Raw genomic sequence first — 9,269 nt, 5'->3', positions numbered from 1 at the left:
TACAGCGCACAGCAGCACGCGCAGCGACCGCTGGCACTATCCGGCAGCACTGCCACTGCGGGTGAGACCCATAAAGTAAGGAAAGGCAAGGTGGTACTCCAACTAACGCGTGCCAGCCTACTGCTCCCGGGTTGGTAACTAGAAACTACGGGACAGGTCGGAGCGCTGATCGCGACTCAGTAGGGCAGGGCTACGGATTCCACGAGCCCCAGATCCATGGCGGGCAAAGGAACTAGGAGCGGGTCCACACAGGCCAAACTGGACAAATTTGCCTATGGACAGCAAGGGCAGCCACACAATACAGGGCGCAACTCCACGGGTAACGCCCAGGACGCAGAAGGAACCAAAAAAATCACGTTGGAAGACATTATGAGAACTCTCTCAGAGGTTAAAACGACAGTGGGCGCCATCTCCTCTGAGGTCTCGTTGTTGCGGGCGGACTTTCACAAAATGGCGGAAAGGGTATCACAGGTGGAGGTGGTCACGAAATCTCTTGTAGTAGACACATCGGACCTGCAAGTGGCCATGGAACGCATGCAGAAAGTCACCAAGCTCCTGCACGACAAGCTGGACGACCAAGAAGGGCGCTCGCGGCGCAACAACGTGCGCATCCTTGGAATTCCGGAAACGGAGGGAAAAGGGGCCATGGACCTCTACGTGGAAGACCTCATAAAGACTAAACTACAGCCCAAGGGCCTGTCCCACTTCTTTTCGGTAGAGAGGGCGCATAGAGTTCCGGGTGGCCCACCAAAGACGGGCACGGCACCGAGACCTGTGCTGGCAAGGCTTTTCAACTTCAGGGACGCGATCCTACAGGCGGCACGGACCTCGCCACCGGTGAAGATCCAAAATGCAACCTTAGCTTTCTTCCCGGACTACACAGCGGAGGTGGCCAGGCGTCGTAAATCGTTCACAGAGGTGAAAAAGGCACTACGAGATAGAGAATTGCCATACTCCATGCTATTTCCGGCTAAATTGCGGATTGTGGCCGAAAGAAAGACATGGTTTTTTGACACGCCGGAGGTAGCGCAGGAATGGCTGGAGGGCTGGAGGCCAGCAGGACGGCGACATCGCTCACAGCGGGACCGGCCGACACAACGTGCCGGTGAGTCAATGAACAACCAGACCTCCCAATCGCCCCGTCAAGACGGAGCGGAAGAAACGGAATCGGATCTTGAAAGAGACCCGCTGGACTCTGAACAATTGGCTCCGGTCTGAGGCCGGACTGTACTCATATGGGACTGAGTGTAACGCGGAGAGCCTTGGACCTGGCGTAGCTGAGTAGGGTGGGCACAGGCAGTGCCCGTAAGAGACTCACCAACCCCACGAGCAAGTAAGATGGTTGGGGAAGGACTGAAGCACTCTGCAAAGTTGGGGAAACGGGCGGGGGTCTGTCCGTGGAGCAGGGTAGCAGGGAGGGGGGTTGGGATTGTTAGTTTTTTGTTAGAATTCATGTTCTTGTTCGTTGTCATCACTCAACATGCACACTTTTCTGCCACCCCGAATGTCGCCAGCTTCCTACATAGTGTGGCGCGAAGCAATACTTGTGCCTGTCCTGCGGGCACACTACATGCGACATTCTCACATCAACTCCATGGCCAGGCGGTTTCATGATTTGCCCGCTGAGGGCTCCCCTGTGACGACGATAGGGGCTCCCCCACTACGCATGCTAACCTGGAATGTCAGAGGCCTGGGGGACAAAATAAAAAGAGGCTTGGTACTGCAAGCCATAAAGCGACAAAGCCCAGATCTGGTCCTCCTACAAGAAACTCATCTAGCGGGGTCCACCTGCAAGGCACTTGATAGGCGCGGCTACACAATGGCGATCCATGCGGAATTCACTACCGGCTCCAGGGGACAGGAATACTGGTAAAAAAAACATCTCCCTTTATCATAACACATCGTGAGGCAGATGACCAGGGCCGCTTTGCTGCACTGCATGGCCAGTGGGAGGGCAGATCTCTCAATATAGTATCAGTGTACATTCCCCCAGCGTTACAATCCGTGGCCCTACCTGCACTAGGCAAATTTCTCCTTAACCTCCCTGAAGGGGACACGATTATCGGGGGGGACTTTAATGCCATTATGGATCCACTTATGGACACCTTTCCCTCTAGGACCAGACCACGGGGAACTGCATCACTCTCAGATTTTGTAGAAGCTCTGGGCCTGGTAGACATCTGGCGGCATCTGCATACCGAGGAGAGTCAATACACCTACTACTCAGCTGTGCATAATAGCTTGTCCCGTATAGACTACTTTCTGACCCTAGGGTTGGGGCTGGGAATGGTGGAAGCAGTAGACATCCTGCCCAGGGGTATCTCTGACCATTCTCCGCTTGCTCTATCCCTTACCACCGGGGGGAAAAAAGGTGCTAGGATCTACTCAATTTACCCCAATTTTTTAAAACTCCAGAAGATTCGGAAGAAACTTAAACTGGTCACGATGCAGTACTTCGCTGAAAACACAGGGACGGTGGCGTCCCCGTCAATCTTGTGGGAAGCATACAAAACAGTCCTCCTCCAGCCATAACAGGGCACAAGCGGGACTCCCGGAAGGAACTCACAGCATTGGAACTGGCACTCAACAAAGCCAACACTGCACACATGACAAACCCCTCCCCGTCCACGACACACGCCCTCACGATTCGGCAACAGCAATATCAGGCTCACCTTACAACGACAGAGAAGGGGTACATCGCAAACACAGCACACAGAATATACGATGTGGGGGACAAAGCGGGTAAAATGCTGGCGTGGTTGGATAAGAGGGGTAGTGGAATGAAAGGTATTCAGAGACTGCGCACGGAGGACGGACGGACCTTGACGCACCCAGAAGACATAGTTTGTGCCCTGGCGCAGCACTTTCAAAAAATATACACCCCAGACAGGGTTGTCACCCGGCAAATGGCGGCAGCGACGCTAGCGGACATAGCCGTCCCCTGCATCACGCAGGAGGATATGGAAGCCCTAGAAGTAGACCCGACGGCAGAGGAAATTCAGCTAGCAATCCAGGCATTACAGTCTGGAAAAGCACTGGGTCCGAATGGGATACCCGTGGAATGGTACAAATCCATGGCTCCGGAACTCAGTGCCCCACTGCTGGCCATGTATTTGGAAAGCAGGGAAAAAGCAGAATTACCACTAGATCAACGCACGGCCACGATTGTGACGATACCCAAACCAGGGAAACCCCCGACTGAGTGTACCTTGTATCGCCCGATATCATTACTCAATATTGAGGCCAAGATATTGGCTAAGCTTCTGGCCACCCGCTTGATGCCACACCTCAGTACACTGATCCACCCCGACCAGTCAGGCTTTATGCCTCACCGGAGTACAGCGCTGAATCTACGGAGAGTGCATAGTGTGATGGCCCGTGCACACCTCCTCTCGGAACGGGCTGTGATTCTCTCCCTCGACGCAAAGATGGCGTTCGACCTCGTAGAATGGGAATATCTCTTCATGGTACTCGAACGCATGGGATTTGGGCCGAAATATATCGCGTGGATAAGGCTGCTCTATACGAAGCCAGTCGCGCAAGTAGTGGCTAATGGCCACATATCGCCGAGGTTCCAATTAGGCAGGGGGACTAGACAGGGTTGCCCCTTATCCCCCTTACTCTTTGCGCTAGTGCTGGAGCCCCTGGCTATTCAGATCAGGACCACACCCTTATTTGCGGGCATTAAATGGGAAGAAGGATGGGAGGACAAAGTCTCACTATACGCCGACGACATGCTCATTTACATGACGGCACCTGACGACGTGGTCCCCGCCCTGCTAGAACTCTGTAACACCCACGGGCACTCGTCGGGCTACACCCTAAACTGGTCAAAATCGGTCATGTATACGCTAAAAGGCCCGGCACCGAGGTTGCAGGAGGACTGTCCTCTGATTGCAACAACAGTCTCATTCAAATACCTAGGTATTGTCATCACGAGTGAGGAGGCAAACTTTTTTACTTATAACTTAAAACCGCCTATCGATCGCCTACGAGCGGATGTTAAACATTGGGCGGCCCTGCCCCTGACCCTACTGGGCAGGGCAGCGCTATACAAAATGATGGCACTCCCAAGGCTCCTCTATGTCCTAGAAAATACCCCACACCTAGTGCCGCCGCGCTACTTCAAGCAGATCGTAGCGCTGGTCTCTACCTTGCTCTGGGATACGGGCCCGGCTCGCATAGCGTACGACAAGCTGGTCAGAAGCTGGTATGAAGGAGGAATAGCATTACCTAACATTCAGCTGTATTACTGGGCGGCCCAGCTTAAAATAGTAAATTCTTGGATCCATGCCCCGAGAGAAGACCCGGCCTATAGGGCAGACTGGTCACAGCTCGGAACGGACTGTATGCTGTCAGTACTTTACAATAAATCGCAACTCAAGACTCTAGTCAGTCCGACACGACACACGGCGGCCCTATGGCACATGGCTCAGGCCAGACTGGGATGGGCAGGTAGAATCACCAAAATGACACCATTGTGGGACACGAAGGCGTTGGGAAACCTCAGAAGCTGTAAGGGATTTGAGCGGTGGGACTCCATAGGAATCACTACGGTGGGGGACCTCTGGGTCGATGACACAGTCATACCATTTCCACACCTACAGCAACAGTACAACCTGGGCCCCACAGAAACATTCAGGTACGTGCAGATTAGACACGCATTACTCAGGGCGATTCCTGCAGGTACTCCTCTGCCGGAGTCCTCTCCATTAGAAGATAGATTACTAACAGAATTCATGATCCACAGCGCGACCTCACTCACGTACAAAAAACTAGTCAATAATCTCAAAGACCCCACACTGAAGCTCAAAGACAAATGGGAGGGGGATATAGGTGAGGCGGATGAATTTGAATGGAATGAGGCGCTGGCCTCCCCAAGAGAGGTTGGCATCTTGAGTAAGTTCAGACTGGTGCAACTTAAAATTCTACACCGCATCTACTACACCAGGACCCTGCTTCATAAAATACAGAGAGCGCCACATCCATTTTGCTTGAGGGGATGCGGGGAGGAGGGAACATTACTTCATACACTATGGGAATGCCCACAGATACGGGAATTCTGGAGGCAAATATTGCGCACGATCTCCCAGGCCCTTAAAATTTCTGTACTGCCTGAACCGCGCAAGTGCCTCTTGAATATCTGGGACCCCAATGACCTGGGTAGGTACGAACTAATTTGGGCAACTTTGGCCATGACCGTGGCCAAGCGAGATATAGCGCAGAAGTGGGGCGCACCAGAAATACCCACCACGAGTAGGTGGGCTAAGAACATGGACATCCTGATGGTGACAGAAAGGGCGGTGTACGTCCTCCGTGCGGCACCCCGCAAGTGGAATAAGGTATGGGCGGCGTGGAATGCCTACAGAGGAGGGATCTGCGACCCTTTGCCAGAGGGGGACGTCCCAGACTCGGAGGGGGAGGAGGAGTAACGAAACAGAACGGTGGTACTCACCTCGGCGGTACATCAGTACATTGTCTCTTGCACTGACCTGGCTGTGTAACGTTGATCACACTGGGAATCTTGCTGGTTGAGAAACTGGGTGGAAGCACACTGGTGATGATGACACATGTTTGGGGGGGAAAGGGATGTTGATTATTTCTATATTATGACAGCAATGTTACGATTGAATAGTATTCAGGGGGGAACGACACTGGACTATAGTACATACGATTGGAACACATGTAATGCATCTATGAATCTTCCAAGGTTTAATACGTCACAGAATTTCCTATTGCCATGATTCTTGCCACTTACGTAAAGTAACGGTACAAAATGTAACCACAAACGTTTGCATGTATGAAACTGTTTGATTATTATTCCTGCCTGTCAATAAAGATTTAAAAAAAAAAAAATGTCTAGATTGTGTCCACAAAACCCTTTATTAGTTGGTCAATCAGACATGCTAAAAAAAAGTGTGGGATGGAAAAACTGGATAGATTGCTAAGTTATGTCCCATTGTGTAGGGTCGACATGTTTCTTCCTAAGTGGTGCTATTTACCAGGCATTCTTCAGGACCAACGACCTGTACCTCGGCGGTGTGGGCGCTCTAACCCACCCTAACCAGAGGACGTAAAAGTGAAAAATTGAGAAAGGTTGCTCTACTTAGAGAAACAGATTGCACCTGTAATAGGAAAAAGAAACATGACAAACACACAGAGAGAAGATAAACAATTATTATTCATGTTGTGCGTTTGTTGTCACAGAATTCTCATGCTCAGGTGTATTGCACCATCAACTTCCTGAGGCCAATCACATAGTCCACCACATCTGTCTGTGGACACTCTGGGGTTCCTTTCTAACCTTCTCTGACTAAAGCGAGTGATCTCCGCACCAGGTGTCCATACAGAAGTTCGAAGGGACTGAACTCCACTCCCTTCTGCAGAATCTCTCGGTAGTCAAATGAGACATAGCAGGAGAAGAACCCAGTTCTACCTGAGGTTCTCTAGCAGAGTTCCCATCATGCTTTTCAGTGCTTTGTTAAACCGTTCCACCAAACTATTGGTTTGTAGGTGGTATGCATGGAGAAGCCAATGAAATAAATAAGATCGGACTTCAGTCTGATGAAGATCTTCCATAAAATGTCAACTTAATCTGTATCCAACATCATCACTGCACAGACAGACACATCCTTGATAACATTGCAAGTAAATATGATGCTAATGTAAGATATAAACGTACAATAAGAATAAAAAGGCAAACTCAAGTATAATACTGAAAACAACAAGGATCAGGTAGCCTCAAAACATCACACCATTGTGAAATGATAAGGAGCAACAGCAGAAAAAGGTAAATTGTGCTTTTCCTACCAAAATCACAATGAAGTAGACTGATTTCCAAGTTGGTTCTTACACCGGCTACATCTAAGAAGTTGAGGGCTAAAACATCAGTGTCTTTATAAATCATATTTCAATGAGGTCTATTGCCCAGTACCAATGACTCCATGCAACCAAGATTATATAGGAAAAACGACAACATGAAAATCAGTCAATAACTAGTGGCTGCTCATGACAAAATATATCTACCTGTTCTTCAAATACTTTTTACCACAAATGCCGCAACAGCCCAACAAATGTAGAAGGGAGATCCTCCATGTTTTCAAGTGGATAAACAATGTTCCTCTGGATCTTATGTAGTTAAATCAATTTTTTTTAACATACATATATCTGCTCTGTCCATTGAGCCAAAAGACAGGAAAGCATAATCCTAAGAAAACTCTAAGCTCAAGGACGAGTAGACTAAGAGTATGAGCACATTCTACAAACTACTGGCTGCTTCTCAAAATCAATTGAAGGGATGTTTCATTATTGTTGTTAGCAAAGTGACCCAATCAAAGAGTAAAACAACCCTTGACAAACATGTCTTTGAGGACCGTGTTCTAGAATTTCCTCTGGAACATTTATATGTGCTACCACCAGCATCACTCTTACTAGATGCAATATCATGCAAGAGCAATATCAATGGCTGCTAAACAGCAGAATACATTTTACGAGGTTTCACGTCAACATGGAGATATTGTCACTCAAAAGGTGAGTATGTCAAAAAAACTGTGGACTACTTTTTGGTAAGAAAAGTAGCATGCATAACAAAGGTGATACATAAAAAAGAAAGAAAGGGCAGCAATTGTAAAGAAATAAGAAAGAAAAGGAAAATAAAAAGACTAGACGGAGACAGGGAAAAGCATGGTAAATAAAACAAGAGTAAATAGAAAAGGATAAAAAGGAGCAAAGAGAAAAATAGGAGAAATAAACAAAAGAGGAAAAAGAAGGATGGGATAAGTGGTGCAAGGAAAACTACACAAGGAAAATATTCTAGTAAAAATTAAAGATGCGGACGTGGATGAGAAAAAAATCAAAGAGGAAAATGAAGCAAACAATATAAGAAAATATTGGGAAATAAACCAAATTTGAATTAAAAATGTCAAATTTAAGAGACACATTAACCCTTTCGATGCTGATGACGAGCTGGGCTCGTCATGGTGCACGGTGGTCGTGTGCTGATGACGAGCCCAGCTCGTCATGAGCCCCACCCTCGGGGGAAGCGCTGGCGCTCCCCCCGAGGTTCTCTGATCTTCGTTATTTCGCTGGGGGCGGCAGCGGAAGAACTTCCGCTGCCGCCCCCGCCCCCCCCCCATTGGAATCCCTGATGACGTCAGCGCGCACAGCGCGCGCTGACATCATCAGGGATTCCCAGCGCTCGGGAAGCCATCTGCTTCCTGCGCGTCTGGGGAAAAGGTAAGATTAGAGTGTCTGGCGGGGGTTTGGGGCAGCGAAGAGGCATCAGGGGAGAGGAAAGAGTTTTTCCTCTCCCCTGATGTCTCTTTGCAGGGCATTTCTGCCTCACGATCGCGCACAGCGTCGCGATTGTGCGGCGGAAATGCCCCCACTAGCACCAGGGATGTAATTTTAGATTATAGGAAGCGACCCCTTGGGCAAGGGTCGCTTCCAGGCGGGCTGTGATAATGTTTTCGTTTTTCTGCCCCCCCTGGGGGCAAATCGGCCCGTTTTTTCGGCCGTTTTGCCCCCAGGGGGGGCAGAAATTCCCCACTAGCACCAGGGTTGTTTTTTGGAGCCAAGATGGCGGCCATATTTTTTGTTTACGTTTTTCTGTCCCCCCTGGGGGCAAATCGGCCCATTTTTTTTGCCGTTTTGCCCCCAGGGGGGGACAGAAAATGCCCACTAGCACCAGGGATTTTGTTTTTAGCTTTTAGGAAGCGACCCCTTGGGCAAGGGTTGCTTCCAGGTGGCCTCACACTTAACTTTTTGTTTTTCTGCCCCCCCTGGGGGCAAATCAGCCTGTTTTTCGGCCGTTTTGCCCCCAGGGGGGGCAGAAATTTCCCACTAGCACCAGGGATATTTGTTGGGGCACTGTGTTTCTTTTGGGAAGCGACCCCTTGGGTAAGGGTCGCTTCCAGGTGGCCATGATTGTGTTTTTTGTTTTTCTGTCCACCCTAGGTGCAAATCGGCCCGTTTTATTTGCCTTTTTGCCCCCGGGGGGGGGGGCAGAAAATACCCACTAGCACCAGGGAATTTAAATTTAGTTTTTAGGAAGCGACCCCTTGGGCAAGAAGTACTGCTTGGCTGGCGGTGTGTGTGGAGTGGCACTTGGCTTGCAGTGTGCGTGAAGTGGTGTTTGGCTGGTGGAGTGGCGCTTGGCTGGATGGTGTGCGTGGAGTGGTACTTGGCTGTCTGTGCACGGAGTGCTGCTTGGCTGGCGGTGTGTGTGGAGGTGCGCATGGCTGGATGGTGTGCGTGGAGTGGTACTTGGC

Source organism: Lissotriton vulgaris, unplaced genomic scaffold, assembly GCF_964263255.1.
Source record: "Lissotriton vulgaris unplaced genomic scaffold, aLisVul1.2 SCAFFOLD_707, whole genome shotgun sequence".
In the NCBI taxonomy this organism is placed as follows: domain Eukaryota; kingdom Metazoa; phylum Chordata; class Amphibia; order Caudata; family Salamandridae; genus Lissotriton; species Lissotriton vulgaris.
This window is presented reverse-complemented; position numbering follows the sequence as displayed.